Source organism: Lemur catta, chromosome 12, assembly GCF_020740605.2.
Source record: "Lemur catta isolate mLemCat1 chromosome 12, mLemCat1.pri, whole genome shotgun sequence".
In the NCBI taxonomy this organism is placed as follows: domain Eukaryota; kingdom Metazoa; phylum Chordata; class Mammalia; order Primates; family Lemuridae; genus Lemur; species Lemur catta.
The window spans coordinates 82,749,454-82,765,442 of NC_059139.1; positions in this window are offsets into that span (position 1 = coordinate 82,749,454).

The window sequence follows — 15,989 nt, forward strand, 5'->3', positions numbered from 1 at the left end:
ATGACAGTGACTCAGAGCCACACTTGCTTCTTTGGGGTCACAGACTGCTTTACTCTGTGTTCCCAGCAAGTTTAGGATTAAGTCCTGCTACAGAAGTCAAAATGGTTCAAAAATTCAGAGTTGATAGAAGTTACTGTTGGAAGACTATTGACAGGCAAGAGATATGGAAAAGAAAAATAAGAATTTAGTGGTTAATATTCTGGATTACCAGATATTTCAAGGCCCTTTTGCTCTTAATTTTTAAATAAAGTCATCTTAAAGCAGTTAATACCGGAACATGTGAATGGATATTTGAACCCAAGTGTGTATTGTGTTGTGTGTGAGTGCATGGGTGTATTTTAAAATTTAACCTATTACAAACCTAAATATACTTGAGCTTGCTGAGACTCTAACTTTCATAATAATGTGTTACAATACTTCAATTATTAATTTGGTAACTAGCATGATGCTAAATGCACTAAATGTCTAAAGAAGTAGAGATTAATAAGCTATAATAAAAACTCCAAATATGCTTAAATACCTTGGTAATTGTGTACCTAACAAAAAAATAACTAGTGTTTTTATTCTGTTCAAATTGCTTTGTAGTGAGATCACTAAAAATGTTTACCAAACTGGTTTCCTAACAGATATTAGGTATTTTCATTAACTTGGCCTTTTAAAGCTTTCACTGAATACTCAATTTGACATAGTTAGTTTAACTAAAAATAAGTCATCTAATATTGAGCACTCAAACAGGAATCTAGAACTAAAACAGTATCCTTTTGAACTTCTAAAGTTTTTGTCTCCCTCTCAGCTTTATCAGGTTCATTTCTAGACTTCTAGAAATCTCTTTTTTACTCTAACTTCTAATGAATTTGGGGGGGTGGATTTTCTTTCCTATGATTTATATTAAATTCTCAATTAAATTTTATGCATGTAGTTTATATATTGTGTATATAATCCCACAGACGGCATAAGGTTTCCTGGCCCTAAGGCAATATGTATGTTTTAAATAAGCCAAATGGGTAACTTCAAAGTAAAAGGTCAGAGGAGGTGTTGTGACAGAAGTCAGTGAGAAAATATGTGCAATTATAGACCATGCGAAAAGAAAATGAAAGGTTAGGTTCAAAAGGTTAGGAGTCAAGGATCCACCAATGTTACTAATATTTGCTACACAGTTCATTCCTTCTTCATTTAATAAATTTATTCTCATGATTTCACAAAAATGTCTGTGCCCATTGTGTGTCCTAGCCAAAACGGTCTTTCTCTAATTATAAATCCCATTAGGAAAGGGAATACATCTTTTTAATTTTCTCTGAACAACTCCCAGAACAGTCCAATGCCAAAGATAAGCTTGCCTCTTGTCAATGACAATGATCCTTTTATTGTCATATCTTCTTCCTTTTTCAGAAAGTCCTTTCACTTCAAAAATAGTTCTACAGCATTTGCAATATTGGGATCAAACCCTGTAGGGCTCTCATTGTAGCTCCTCTCCAAGGTCCCTTGGCTTTTATTTCAAGGAAATACATTGGAGGCCCAAAGACAAAGAGTCTGTTTGAATCGACTTGAAGGCAGCTTCTCACGTGTGGAGCTCACATATGGTTACTGAACGGAGGGAGGAAAGTGCCCTGCTTGTTTTTGAAGTGTTTGGGTAATTTTGTTTGTGTTGCCATATGGCACCACACCCCTCTGCCCATATTTCAAACCTTTTTCTTTCTTTAGTCTTTAGGCCAGGCGCACTTATAAAAAGAAGAGAAGAAATTAAGTTTGGAGATTTAATTATCTTCACATGTTGAAGATCCACGACATCCATACCCCCTTTTCCCATATTTTGTCACACGGACTCACTTAGGGTGCCTCTTTTTATTGCTGCATCAAATCATTGCTATTGATGCTCATAATGAAAATGCTACCTCCTACAGACAGGAAGTGGGTTATCTTGGGACGATTCCCAGATGCAGGGATTCAAATTGGCAGCAAAACACATGCTATGATTCATTTAAAGTAGCATTTTACATTTAAAAAGAAGGAAGAGACCTGTGCGATTATTAGAGATGCAACTTTTAAGCCTTTAAGATATTGCCTGGTAATTTTGATAATGGAACTTAATGGGGTGAAAACCAGTCTTGAGAATTTAATGAAATGTATCTGTTTAGGACTCAAATTGATATCAAACATTTTAAACTGCACATAAAAACATTATCTTCCAAACACTAGGACAGTCACACTATTAAAAAAATAAATACAACCTTCAAAATGTTGTTCCTTCCTCATTAAATGTCAATTGCTTCAGGAAGAAAACACCAATGTGTAGAGTTAAAAGACAACCCTATCCCTGATGAGATAGTTTGTCAGACATAAAATTCTTTCTGCTCTTACCCATTTCCAAAAGAAAAACTTTTGGTCTAAGAAATGACTATTAAAATAAAGCACGCCCTCTGACCCAGCCTGTCGGAAACAGTCTCCTTGCTGTCAAGAGCCCATCCAGAAGGCTTGACAGAGCTCTCTTTCTTCCCCCGTCCCTTCCCAAGACTTTGTGCAGATGTGAGAGAAATAAACCAGAACCTGAGGCCAGGCAGTTTCTACCATTGTATCCATAAACAGGTACAATTAATAAGTATCAATAAAAAAATTAAAAAATTAGGAACCTGAAAAAAAGACTAGATGAAGCCCAAGCACAAAACACCAATGGAAAGCAACACTTAGAAGGAAATTCTTGGCCGGGCACAGTGTCTCCTGCCTGTAATCCCAGCACTTTGGGTGTGGTTATGAGCACCCATAGTCCTACCTATTTGGGAAGCTGAGGCAGAAGAGAGATTGCCTGAGCCCAGGATTTCGAGGCTGCAGTGAACTATGATCTCTCCACTGTACTATAGCCTGGATGACAGAGCAAGACTTTGTCTCAAAAAAAAAAGTAAATTCTTCACTTCCAGAGTTTTCTGCCAAACCTAAACTTTTTTTTCTCCAACATTAGATTGGCTAGAATTTTTAAAACAAGAAATTACAAACAATCTGCATGCATAGAAACAAGATTGTCAACTTCTATTTACATTTTAGTGTCTCTGCCAGTAAGATACAGACCAGTAACTTTCCATTCAGACAGCAGTGAATGATAATGGCATAATTAATATTAATAGAGTTATTACATCTCCACAAATCATTCACATATTTAAATGAATTCTCCATCTTCTCTCTGGGCTATTTTTGCATTGATAGTATAACCTTTAGATCTCTATTTTAACTTCTGAAAGCAATTTACCTCATCAGTTTAATATCAAAGACAAAACTGGAAAACCTCATTTAAATATAATTTTCATTTCATATTTCTTTCAAGATTTCAAACTTTTCCTTACAATAGGTACTCTACTGGTGCATCACTTGGCTTTTGAAAATTGCTCATATATTATTCCTATCTACATATACCCTCAACTATGCAAGGTTCTGCTAAAATTCAGAGGGGTCTCTCCATAAGAAATAAGGCAGAATAAGAAAATTCAATGGTGGACCAGATGGCAAGATGGGCAATACCAGCTCAAGATGGTGTATTTATTTCACCTACCTCACTTGAAATCTACTAAGCAAAGAAAGGTTGCATACGCATTTGTCAAATGCAATATTGCACAGTATGTCAGAACGAAACTCCGATGAAGGAACAGTAATGGGTGCCCATTACTGAAACAAAACTCTGGATCTGGGCTGAATCTCTCTTCAGACCATATGATGCTTGCTACAATAGACTGAAACCCTTCCATATGGTTTATGATCCTTGATGAAAGAGGTAGAGTCCAAAAGACAGAGAAAAATCTTGATTCATAACCCTTGGGAGCTCATTAAAGAATAATTTGATCATAACTTTAAATTAAGAAAAAATGTAAGGAAAAATAATTTTGTAATACATTACATATATGGCTCCTTAGATTTCTTATTTGTACTAAAAGCCAATCTTCTCTTATATCTAATTTAAATGAGTACCATTTTCACTGAAGAACACAGAACGTTTGTAATACAGGAAGAAATTACTTCAACCTGGAAAAAAGTCTCTTTCAAAACAGAACTAAGAATTTTATAATTTAAATAGTTTAAATAATCAAATTTAGAATTAATTCCAAATTTCTTTTTAGACTTTTACTATAGCCTGTTACCAGCAAACACACATCGAATTCTTCTGACAGAGAAGAGAAGAGAATTAGAGAAAGAATTGATGGCACTTTCTTGTTCAGGATTCACAACTGACTCTTTAAATCTATTTTACACGTAAACATTTAAATATCCATGTATATCCTTTTACCTAGGCGTCTTTGTGCTAAATAGCTTGCATTTATAAGACAAATGTACACAGTTTGTAATTTTAGTCTGAGGTTTATGGGTTTTCGAAAATTAGTAAGATCCAGGTTTGAATTTAGGCTTCGCTGCTTATTATCTGTTTGACTTAGTAGTGGTTACTTCATGTTTCTGAGCTTTAGATTCTTACCTTCCAAGACAGTCATGAGGCTCACCTGAGATAATGTTCAAAAATAATATCTTCTAGGCAATTGCTGACACATAATAGATGATTGATTCATAAATTTCAATTATGTCCTTATGGGTGACCAGTACAAAAAGAAATTAAATCTTTAACCTTGGCTTCTTCAGTACTTTACCCCAACCAAATAAGTTCATAACCCAGTGTTAATATTGCCTCCACCTCAGTAACAGAACCTGAGATTAAATAAGATAATGTACCTAAACAGTGCTGAAATCTCTCTTAATGTGTTCTTTGATATGAGTCCAATAAAATAGTCAGGCCCAAGGGCTTGAAAATGACAGAAAGATCTTCCCTAAATTGATGGTCTGAGACCATAGAAACAAGACTAAGTACTAGTATTTATTTCAAACTTACACTTTGCTTACACTTTATCAAATTTAACTCCTTAAATCCTCTCAACAGCCCTGTAAGCTAAGGGCAATTATTATCCCCATTTTCCAGATAAGAAACAGAAATATAGATCAAAAGAATGATCTTCTCTAGATAGTCGTTATCCTGGTATAACATTGCTACTGTATATACAACTATATAACAGCAGTTGAAGTATAATAGTGGTTACTTGCTTCTAAGTGGACCCCAAGTTTGTTGAAATATAAAGCCTAATAAAATTAATTTCCTTAAACTTAAAAGAAATAAATATCCTCAGTTTCCATGGGAAGAAGCTTCTCAACATCAAAAGATGTTCAAAAATAGCATCACCTCAATTCGAACAACTCCATTTCTGATGATGGGGATTAGGGAGAGGGGAACTCTGAAGGTCTACTATTTTATTCCTATGGCTTATTGAGCTACTACTCACTCACATCATTCAATCTGTGTTGAAAATGTGAAGGCTATGGTAGAAATTTCCTGCTGAAAATTCAAATATTCCATTTGTTTTCTAACTGCTTTAGATCTACTAAATATAGAATGAACGATATTTGATAGCACAACAAAGTGACTATAAACAACAATAAGTTAGGGTACATTTTAAAATAACTAAAGAGTGGAATTGGAATGTTCCTAAGAAAGAAATGTTAAATGCCTGCAGTGATGGATACTCCAATTACTCTGATTTGATTAATTCACATTGTATGCCTGTATCAAAACATCACATGTACCCTATAAAGATATACAACTACTGTGTACCCATAATAATTAAGAATAAAAACTTAAAGAACAATTAAAGAAAAAATGTTCTAAAAAATGATTCTTAAAACCAAACCACTGAGGGATGGACATGCTTGAAGCTCTGACTTGGGTGGGACAAAGGCAATATATGTAAGCTAAACACTTATACCCCTGTAAGATGCTGAAATAAAAATAATAATAATAAATTCAGAAAAAAAACTAACCACAGACTCTGTGTCTATCATGATGTCTGTTTGGAAAAGTTTAGTAATTATCCAAATAATGCAACACGTAAGCAAAAGTACATCTGAACCTTGTTATTTTGTCTTCATTGTCTGTGCCATGGAACTGTGCTTATTGTTTTGATTTCCTATCATGATAGTGTATAGTTAGTGTATAGATAGTGTATAGTTAGACTTGACAGAAATTAAACTATCCCTGACCAGCTTTCAAGAAGAGATCTCTTTGGTTCTAAAATATATTATGGCCTCTATCTTTATTTTCAGATTTTTTATTTCTGAAAGCACCTTCATTAAATCCTGAAGACCATATTCCCACATGTGATTAAACTGAGTTAGTATATCTCGTTCAATAACTTGAAATCAGATTATGCAGTACATTGATCAAAAAGCAGGAGGTGATTGTAGTTTCTCTAGAAAGATTGATTGCTCAGCAGGATTTGGGGGAAAAATGACAATAATCACAATTACAGCTGCATAAATACCCTTCACATGCTGTCTTGTATGTTTAGCAGTTCAAGATGAATGGGAAAACGTGACCTGGAAGAAATACTCTATTTTGATAATATTTAGCAAGGATCTGCACTTGCATGCTATTATGAATATGCCATCCCCCCCGTTGTGTCTCTAAATATCTGAAGGATAAAGAGACACATACATGGTAAATCCAACCTACTTTAGGAATCCAGTGATTTTTTAAAGCACAGGATGAACAAAGTATGCTAGGATCAGAGTTAACGTTTAATGAAAAACCCATGACTTACATGAATGATCATGTGAATATAGACTTAAAATGATATAATATTTATTGAGTCAATTGTACAATCAGTTTGTTCTAACTGAACTCACAGATTATCAATCAAAAACTGGATACTAGCTGATTGACTAAAATGACTGTTAAGCAGCTGTCAAGACAGAGTAGTTAATGTAGAAGAACCAGTCAGTTATAACTTAGGAGGCCATGTCTCCTGAGATGAGACTTAAAGACATTTCAAGAGGGAACTAGGACACTGGAAATGGAGAAAGGCATCACTTTCAATCATTTTTACATAGCCCCAAGACCCTGAGGCTAGATATCTCCCAGGCTTGCTCTCCAATTTGATGTTCAGGGCCTGCCAAGGCTAGTCTGCAAGATTTATTATATTTTTTTGTGAATTGAACACAGGTGAAATATTAAAAATGAAACAGAGTTGAAAGTTGCATTGGACTTTGAGACATCAGCAGTCACCAATTTGTCAATCATCAAGCATGTATTGAGCATCCATATGTTACACAATAATGTAGTCAACTAAAATGTGATTGGATTCATCATTAGGGTGACACATTATACCACTGAATCAACAGTATAGTAAACTTCAGTGATTAAATTCCTAACTGCACCCATCCTTTGTGTGTGACTATGCACAAAGATTAAATGAGATTAAGTGTATAAAGCTTGTGATACGATGTGTGGCTTACAGCAAGCACCAAACAAGTATTAGTTATTACCACAAGAATGAAAGACACTTTAAAAAGGTTGGATCATTAGAAGAGGGTTAAAAAGTTAGATATCAAGATAAAACAAAATTTTGCAAGAGTGATAAATCAAAACACACAATATGAACTCAATATAGTTTAAAAATTTATGAAGCTTTTCTTGATACGCTTAGCCAGGAAATATTTTTCCTCCAAAAAAGATGTCAATATTGTGCAAACCCTTCTAGACAGCTATAAAATTCTGATAAAAGGCTAAGAGGTTTCCCAGAAACTGAAGTAAAATATAAATTGTCCTCAACTTAAAAGTGAGACTATTTACTTTTAGATAAACTCATTTCTTTATTTTATGTCATTAGGGCCCTGATTATTAGCTAATTTTGCATGTGTTTATCTTTCATTTCTTCTCTATAGAACGTTAGCACAGGGACAATTTCATACGCTTTTGTTTTTAACTTCTATAACAGGGCACTACTGAAAGGACACATCCAATAAATATTTGCTTATATGTGAATATTATCAGTTTTATTTTCTATTAGTCCAGTATTACATTTATTTTTCCATAAATGCTATTGAGTATAAACTCCTTTCACATATTAATTCTTTTGCCAAGTTTCTTTATAAGTTTTCAAATACGCAGTTAAAGGATAATAAACAAAAGATGATCATATGGAAAACCACATATCTGAAAAGTATGCACTCATCCTCGTGAAATATTTTCTAACACTAAAAAACAAAGAAAACAAATCAAAATAAAAATTTTAAATTATGATCTAAGAAACCACAAATTCTAAGTGATAGATTGAAGTAATTCTATTGGCATCTGACAGTATTGTTTTTTCAGAAATACAGGAATAAAAAGTTCATTGTTCATCTATTTCACCTCCTGCAATCTGATATGTAAAAAAGAATTTGAATATTCAAACCAACAGATATTTTTAGCCTAGTGTCTCTATAACTTTATTTCTCTATTGCTACCTGAAATTGGATTATAGAGAGAACATTTTCATAGATCTAGTGAAAGGCTGAAAACAAAGTAGAAAAGTCCTAGATAAATCTAAAATGCCAGTTATCACTGGATTCAATGAGGGAGACAATATTCAGTCCTGAGCAAACTGGGTCTGTTGGTAATAACCGCTCCCCAAAAAAAGGATATTAAAACAGAATGAATTGTGCCCTCATGTGATAATCTGAGTTCAATATGCAAAGGATTCTTTTTGATTTAAAGACTGATATCAATCCTAACAAAACAAAACACCATACTATTTGACTTCAGGCTAGTTGCTAATCTAGAACGTGCATTTCTGCTGACTCAATATGGAAATAGTTTCTGTATTTCTGTGACTATTTACCTGATAGCATGCCAATTCAGCTTCATCTATACTCAAAGAAATTCAGGAAATGGAGAAATGAACAGAATGCAAGTGACTCAAAAGACAAATGGCCATCTGGTCCCTCTGTCAGTCCTGTTTCTTAACCGAACCTTCTCTTCTTTGGAGGAGTACTGCTAATGTGGGTAATTCTTCTTTTCTTCTTCCAGTCAGACTCAAGAAGGATGCCAAAATGTCTACCAAATAAGACAACTACATCTAATGTGGGTATGGGAAGTAAATGGACATTGTTAGAAATATAAACCTATTTTATCAAAAGATGACTTCCGTCCAGAGAAACAAAATCTGTGTTATTTGCAAGAGAGAAGTAAAATAATGGACTGAGCATACCCACATCTCATCCAAGTCCCTAGAAAAAACAATAAATTATGCATAAAATAAATCTACAACTGTCCCCAAAATCTAATGCTGTCAAAAGGGACCTAAAAATATTGATGAGTCCCTGAAAACTAGAAGACAGATGACAGATGAAATAGAGAACCACAACTGAAAAGGTATGTGAGTCATTCTGATAAAAAGATGGAGTGTCTCTGAGAAGTTGCAAAGGTTTGAAGTAAGATACATGGAGAGCAGGAGCTGGTCATGGCAGCCATAACGCTGACTGGCTAGATGTATATGGCTCCCTCACCACCCACCCCACCCTCCATTTATGGCCAGCACAGACACTAGCCTGTAAGAGTGACTGGGGGGCTTGTGGTTGCAAGGCTCAGCAGTGTTCCAGGATGCTGGTGATGATCCACAGTTATGGGGACCCCCTTGGCCAGAGGATGAAAAACCACTATCACCCCACAGCATATGCTTCCTTTTCCTCGCAGAAATAGAGTGTTTTTAGAAAAATTGATTTGTTTCACATCAGGAGCTCCAATTTATTATTTTTTAAAAGAATTTACCATTTCCCCTTGGTTCACTCAGTCTAACAGAAGATAAGGTAAAAATGTGACAAACACTGGGATTACCTATGGTTATAAAACATTCCTTGAGAATTCACGTAAATGAAAAAAAAATGGATTCAAACATGTCAGCCAGGTTTTATGAAAGAATTGACCTTGAATTCAGCATTAGAAACACATAACTATAATAAAGTCTTTAAAAACAATAGGAGTAGTTTATGATCAAAGTTAAAACGCTAGGTCTGAATGAAACCTACCAACTCTGCTCATTAGGCTTCCATGTAGGTCCAAAAAGCTCATCACAAAAAAAAGCTAGTAGAGAGTTCTGCATCCTAGAATTATGTCCCCTTGAGGTCTTGCAGCAGCTCCCTAGTCCCCGCTGCACAGCCGCTGTCAGCCTGTGATAGCTGCACTCCCCCAGTAAAGCAACAGTCACTCAGCAGGCACATTCTAAAGCAAGCACAGGGCACATTCTCACCAACTGGTGGCTCTGTAGGGAGGCAGCATTTGGAGGCTTCTGACATGGGAAAGAATTTGCCTCACTCTCTCAGTCTGTCCATGTCTTCCACGAGCCCGGTCCCCACCCTCTGCTCTCCCAAGCCTTGGGAGAACCAGGTTTCTTCCTTCCTTCCAGCGTTTCCAATTTTCTTCCTTCTTGAGCCTTTTCCCTACAGTTCTCATCTGCCTCTTCTAATCTAGGCACCTCCTGGAATTGGAAGCATATAGAACAGGGGGGTTTCATCTTTGCTGTCAGATGTCTCCCTTGGGTATTCTGTCCTCTAATTTCCCAAAGCAAATAGAGTTAGGATGGTTTGGGTGGTTTGGTTAACTTCCCCATCTGACAATTGAGCTTGAAATCTCTGAACTGGAAGAAGTTGAGAGAACTGTGCCTGAGCATGGGGGAGGTGGGGACTCCCCCTCAGATTTACAGGAGACGCATTTGACAAAGATGCGCCCGCAGTCAGCAGCCATGCATTAGAATGCACCAGCTGTTCCTGACGACCTAATCTAGGAAGTTAAATGGCTGAAGGCAAGAAAACTGAGAGGTTCGGAGTGACTAAAGGGCTATTTTGATCGAAGAATGCTATAGATTTTTTTCCACAGTGCAAAGCTTCCACACACAAATCTCTTTTTGTAAACCCAAATCACACAACTTCAATCTCTCCAGCGTGTGTACAGGACATATATTACATTCTCCCTGAAAACAGGCATGTATTTATCAAAAGATAAACATTTAAGCTCTTTTTCTCTTTCTTGATTTTGTTCTCATCAGTCTACCATTACACACACACACACACACACACACACACACACACACGCGCGCGCGCGCGCGCGCGCGCGCACACACACGGCATGTTTCTGCAGGTAGTCATTTCAGTGTCCACATGGGTGTTTTCACATAAAGCAAACGAGGGCAAATAGGGAGGATGTTCACTATTTACATGCCCACTTCTCCATCTTGCAGGTGGCAACTTTAGAATTCCCTCCTCCCTTACACTGTCTGGGTTGAAAAACAACCCTGCAATTCCTGATAGCTATACTACCAGCCCATCTCTGCATCTCATCGCATCAGTTGCTGCTCTGCTTAGACATTTTGACCAAGGATTACATTTAAACCGAATTTTAATAACATGGCTCACAAATAAAGCATCCGCAGAGAAGGGAGGAAAAGATTGAGGCTCAAGAAGTAGAGGCCAAGTTAACTCCCAGTGGAAAATGCAGAAGTGCTCTGCAGCTTGATAACACTACGGAGACTGCTTTGCTTCTCCAACATCCAGCCTCTTCTGAGTGGAGCTCTCCTCCTTTGTTTAGGTTTCTTTCTCTTCTCTACAACCTTTCCAGAAACTGTGCAAATGAGGAACACCAACTTCAATTTCATTCCTCTCATAAAATTTTCCACTATATGAAATTCCATAACTCGAATTTTCTATTTCATTCATGCTGGACAAAAAAAAAAACCAATTTTCCTTTTGATCTACTATGAAAGTTAGACACACACAATAAGTCCATTTTTGAGAAAAATTAAACTTTTATCCACAGGCTACTTTGGAACCTTGTGAGCTTAGCCATCAAATCTTGACAGGTTTGGTTCAACTTACGTATTATCTTGTATTCTCCAGGACCTCATTTCAGTTAATAAATCAGGCTTTTCACCCAGTCAGAGGATAGCCTCTGACAGTACCCACCAAATCTGATGCTCTGTCAAAGTTTCTCCTTTAACAGTTCAGCCCTTGATTTCAGCTGAATAAAATAAATTCCACTTGCTCTATACCAAAGGTGTTCATGCATATTCTTAGCCTAACTAAAGATAGATAGTATGACAGAAATATGTTATTGTCCTTGTGTTCTGGCACACAGATTTTTTTTTAAATGATAAACTTAGGGAACACAAATATGATACTGTTGAAACGAAGAACACTGAAGTAAAGATTGGACACAAACAATTATTGAAATAACGACAGAATGTTCCTAAGATTAATTTATACTACAGTTCTCAGAGCCTCAGTTATTATGATTTTTATTAAGTTAGTATGTGTTTTCATATTCTAATATCAGCCAAGACATTCATATAGCACGTTCAACTACAACTGGCCTATAAATAAGAGCAAGAGCCTGGAAATACCAAATAGCCTATATATTTAGCTTCTGAAATGCATGTGTGGAAAGGAATAAACTGTAAATTATGGTCCATATGTAAAAGTGTCCCATTTTCAAATGCTTTATCAGAATACTGGCACACCCAGAACTCACTACACAGAATACTCTACAAGCTTATCTAAAATTTAATGATAAAAATTACAAACATCAAAGTAATTCAAAATAAATTAAAATTACAGTACTATCTGAAAGAGATTTATTGTGAATTAGGTTAAAATTATTAGCACTTCTGAAATAAAGAAAACAATAAAATTTATAATCTATACTTTGGAGCTAAAATATCCCCCTGCAAAAAAACTTAGAAAAGAGAATAACTTCTTGAGAGCTAATCTTACCATTTAATACTAACTCATAGCAAAAAGATCCAAACAAATTCAGACACAAATTCCTCTAATGAAGCAAAATGGCTCCAAAGCCAATGAGACTGAGTTATTACCTAATTTCATAGCTAAAGAAAATGTTTTTCCATTTGAGAGGGTTGATTACAGTATATGTTGACAATGACCTTTCTTACATCCTTATTCAAAAAAAAAATGAAAAGAAAAACAGCAAATTATAGGGCAATCCTTATTGTAATCCATATACATTAGCCTAAAGCTATTAATATTGTATAGGCAAAGTCCTTTTTCTGACTCCATGTACGTCAACTACCTGTTGATTATGTTGGTGTGCCCACAGGGAGGGAGAATGTGAGGATCTTGCAGACTTCAAAATTCTTATTCCTGTGTAGTAAGTTTTACATAGTGAATTAATAAATTGTCTTAGTCCTTTAGGATATAAACTCTGTTCCCTATGTTTATGTCATTTAAAGAGGCAAGAATAATTGGACTCATTTATCATCACATCCTCCATTGCCTGGGCAAAATCTAATATTAATACATATCATACTCTCAATAAATATTTTCTGAAAGAATTTTAAGAATATGCAATATAAATGCCTTTTGTGTAACTTAGTCTTCATGACAGTAATATTTCTTTAAAATAGACATAATAGACAATCTGATTTAAAATATTAGTCCTGAGATAAAGTGTTAAAGTGAGTTTACTTCTGAGAAAAATGTTTCAGAGGGTGGACAAAATCAGATTTCAGGATCTACAGGATCAAGTACAAGATCATGAAAAGTGAAAAATTCACCCTGGAAATGAGTGCCAACACCTCAATATGGCCATGAGGTTGAAAAAGCCCATGTCAGTATCTGCTGACCTAAGAAGCACTTGTGCATCTGAACTACTCCCACAGTTTTGATTAGCTGGAAATATTTCTCCAAATGGGGCCAGAATAAATTGACCAATTTAGAAATAGTTAACTCCTACATCTTCAACATTTGAAATGATAATTCCTTATTTTAAAAAAATATGGACTTCAAAGGAAATAAATGTTAAACTTTAACCTAAAAAAAAACTTTACATTAAACTTTAATCCCTCCCCCTCCAAAAAGGAAAAATAGAATAGAGCACTTGTACCCTTCATCCAAAGTGCCTCATGTAAAGCAAAACATACTGGTTATAATTCCAAATCTACTGAATTGTGGCTTAAGTAATCTCAGACAATCAGCTATATAAAAGTATATAAATTGCAGTTGACAACAGCTATGGAATAAATATCAACTCTTAAAAAAAAGGCTTCAAGTTCTAAGATGTAAATCTGTTAAAACTGTTGGATCCTTTGGCCAAGATCAATCCTTAAGGACCTACAGAATGAAACTACAGAAAACTGTGAAATCATTAGAATGATGAGAAGCTATTTTGAGCTAGTGTTTGTGTATGTGAGTAGAAGGCTTAGTGGGGTAGGTAGAGAAAGTGCTAATGTCCTGTTTTATTAGGAAAGAAGTATAAGTATCAATTCAAATCATAAAGTAACAAAGAATTTAAAACAAACAAAGAAAAAGGAACAAATGATATGTTGGTAAAGGTGGTAAAAATAAGCCCAAGTATATCAATAATTAAAATAAATTTATTAAACTAGAAAATTAAAAGGATTGACAGATACATGCTGCTTGTAAGTAACATACCAAAAACATGACAATGTGCAAATATTAGGAGGAAATGGTAGAAAATGTCATATGAGGGAAATATCCAAAATAAAACTGGTATAACTATGTTACTAACACACAAAGTAGACTTTAAGAGAAATAGTATTTTTAAGAATGAAGAGGGTCATTACATATTGATAAAGGGTTCAATTTGCCAAAATGATATAACAATTTAAAACACCTGCATACATATCTAACATATTATTCTCAAAAACAATTAAAAGAATTTCAGGAATAAGTTAATAAATCCACTATCACAGTGAGAGGCTTCAACACATCTCTATCAATTATTGGTAGTCAAGCACACACAAAAAAATCATAGAAATCATAATAATTATATCAAAAATCTAAAAACCATAATAAGCAAGTTTGGCCTAATGGAAGTAGAAGATATACATTTTTCCCAAGCACACACGGAATATTTGCATAATTTGGTCAAGTACTAACTAGGCCACAAAGATAGCCTCAAACCATTTCAAATAAATACAGATCTACAGATCATACTCTCTAACTACAATGTAGAAATAAAGAATAAAAAGATAAGTAAAAAATTCCCACATAACTGGAAATTTGAAGACACATTGCTAAATTACTCATGTATGAAAAAAGAAATTATAATGGACATGTTAAGAAAGCCTCAATTTAATTATTAATGTAATTCAATCCAAATCTAGTCAAATTATTAGATCCCTTGGCCAAGATCAATGCCAAAGAAACTAGAGAACATACAGATAACTGTGAAATCCGCAGTATAATGTACGTCTTAAAAAATAAGAAAAACACCTTTATTTCTTCTCCACTCCCACTGCTTCACTTGACCAGGAAAAAGAAAGAAAAAAGAAAATAAGGGAAAAAAATAAGAAAAACAAAATAAAACTGAACAATAGGGAATAAAAATAAGCAATTAAAAGGAAGAGTGGAAAAAAATAGAAAACAAAGACACATTAGAAAACATTAACAAAGATAAAAGTTGGTTTTTGAAAAAAATATAACAAAGTAGGAAAACTGGCAAAACTGAATAAGAAACAAGACATAATAAGACAATATTATTTATAACAATGGAAACATATTAAGTATATATTAAATAATAAAAATAACATCAAGAACTATATGTCAAGTGTTTAGAACACTTAGACAAAATTGACAAATTTTAGAACAATATAACTTACCAGAAATGACTCAATAATAAAAAGCTAGAACAGTCCAATAACTATTTTAAAATTTCTTTAAATAACCCTACAATATAAATACCAGGCCCAAATGATTTTGTGAAAAATGTCTGCCAAACATTTAAAGAATACAAAGCATCCCAACTTTATACAATGGTAACAAAACATAATGTTCCAAACTCATTCTGTGAAGCCAATAAAACCCTGGTACCAAAACCAGACAAAAATATTACAAGAAACAAATATTATAGGCTCACTTCACTCATGGTAAAGATCTAAAAGTAATAGCAAGTCAAATCCAACATTACATTCCAAGTATGCAAGGATAATTTAGCATTAGGAAATCTACAAATTAATTCATTTCAATAATAGAGTAAAAGGGAAAAATCATATGATCATTTCAATGGATACATAAAAGGCATATGATAAAATTTAACTCCCATTTAATATTTTGGAAAATCTTAGTGGAACTTTATCTTACACATTATACAAAAATTAACTCAAAATTGATTAAAGACTTAA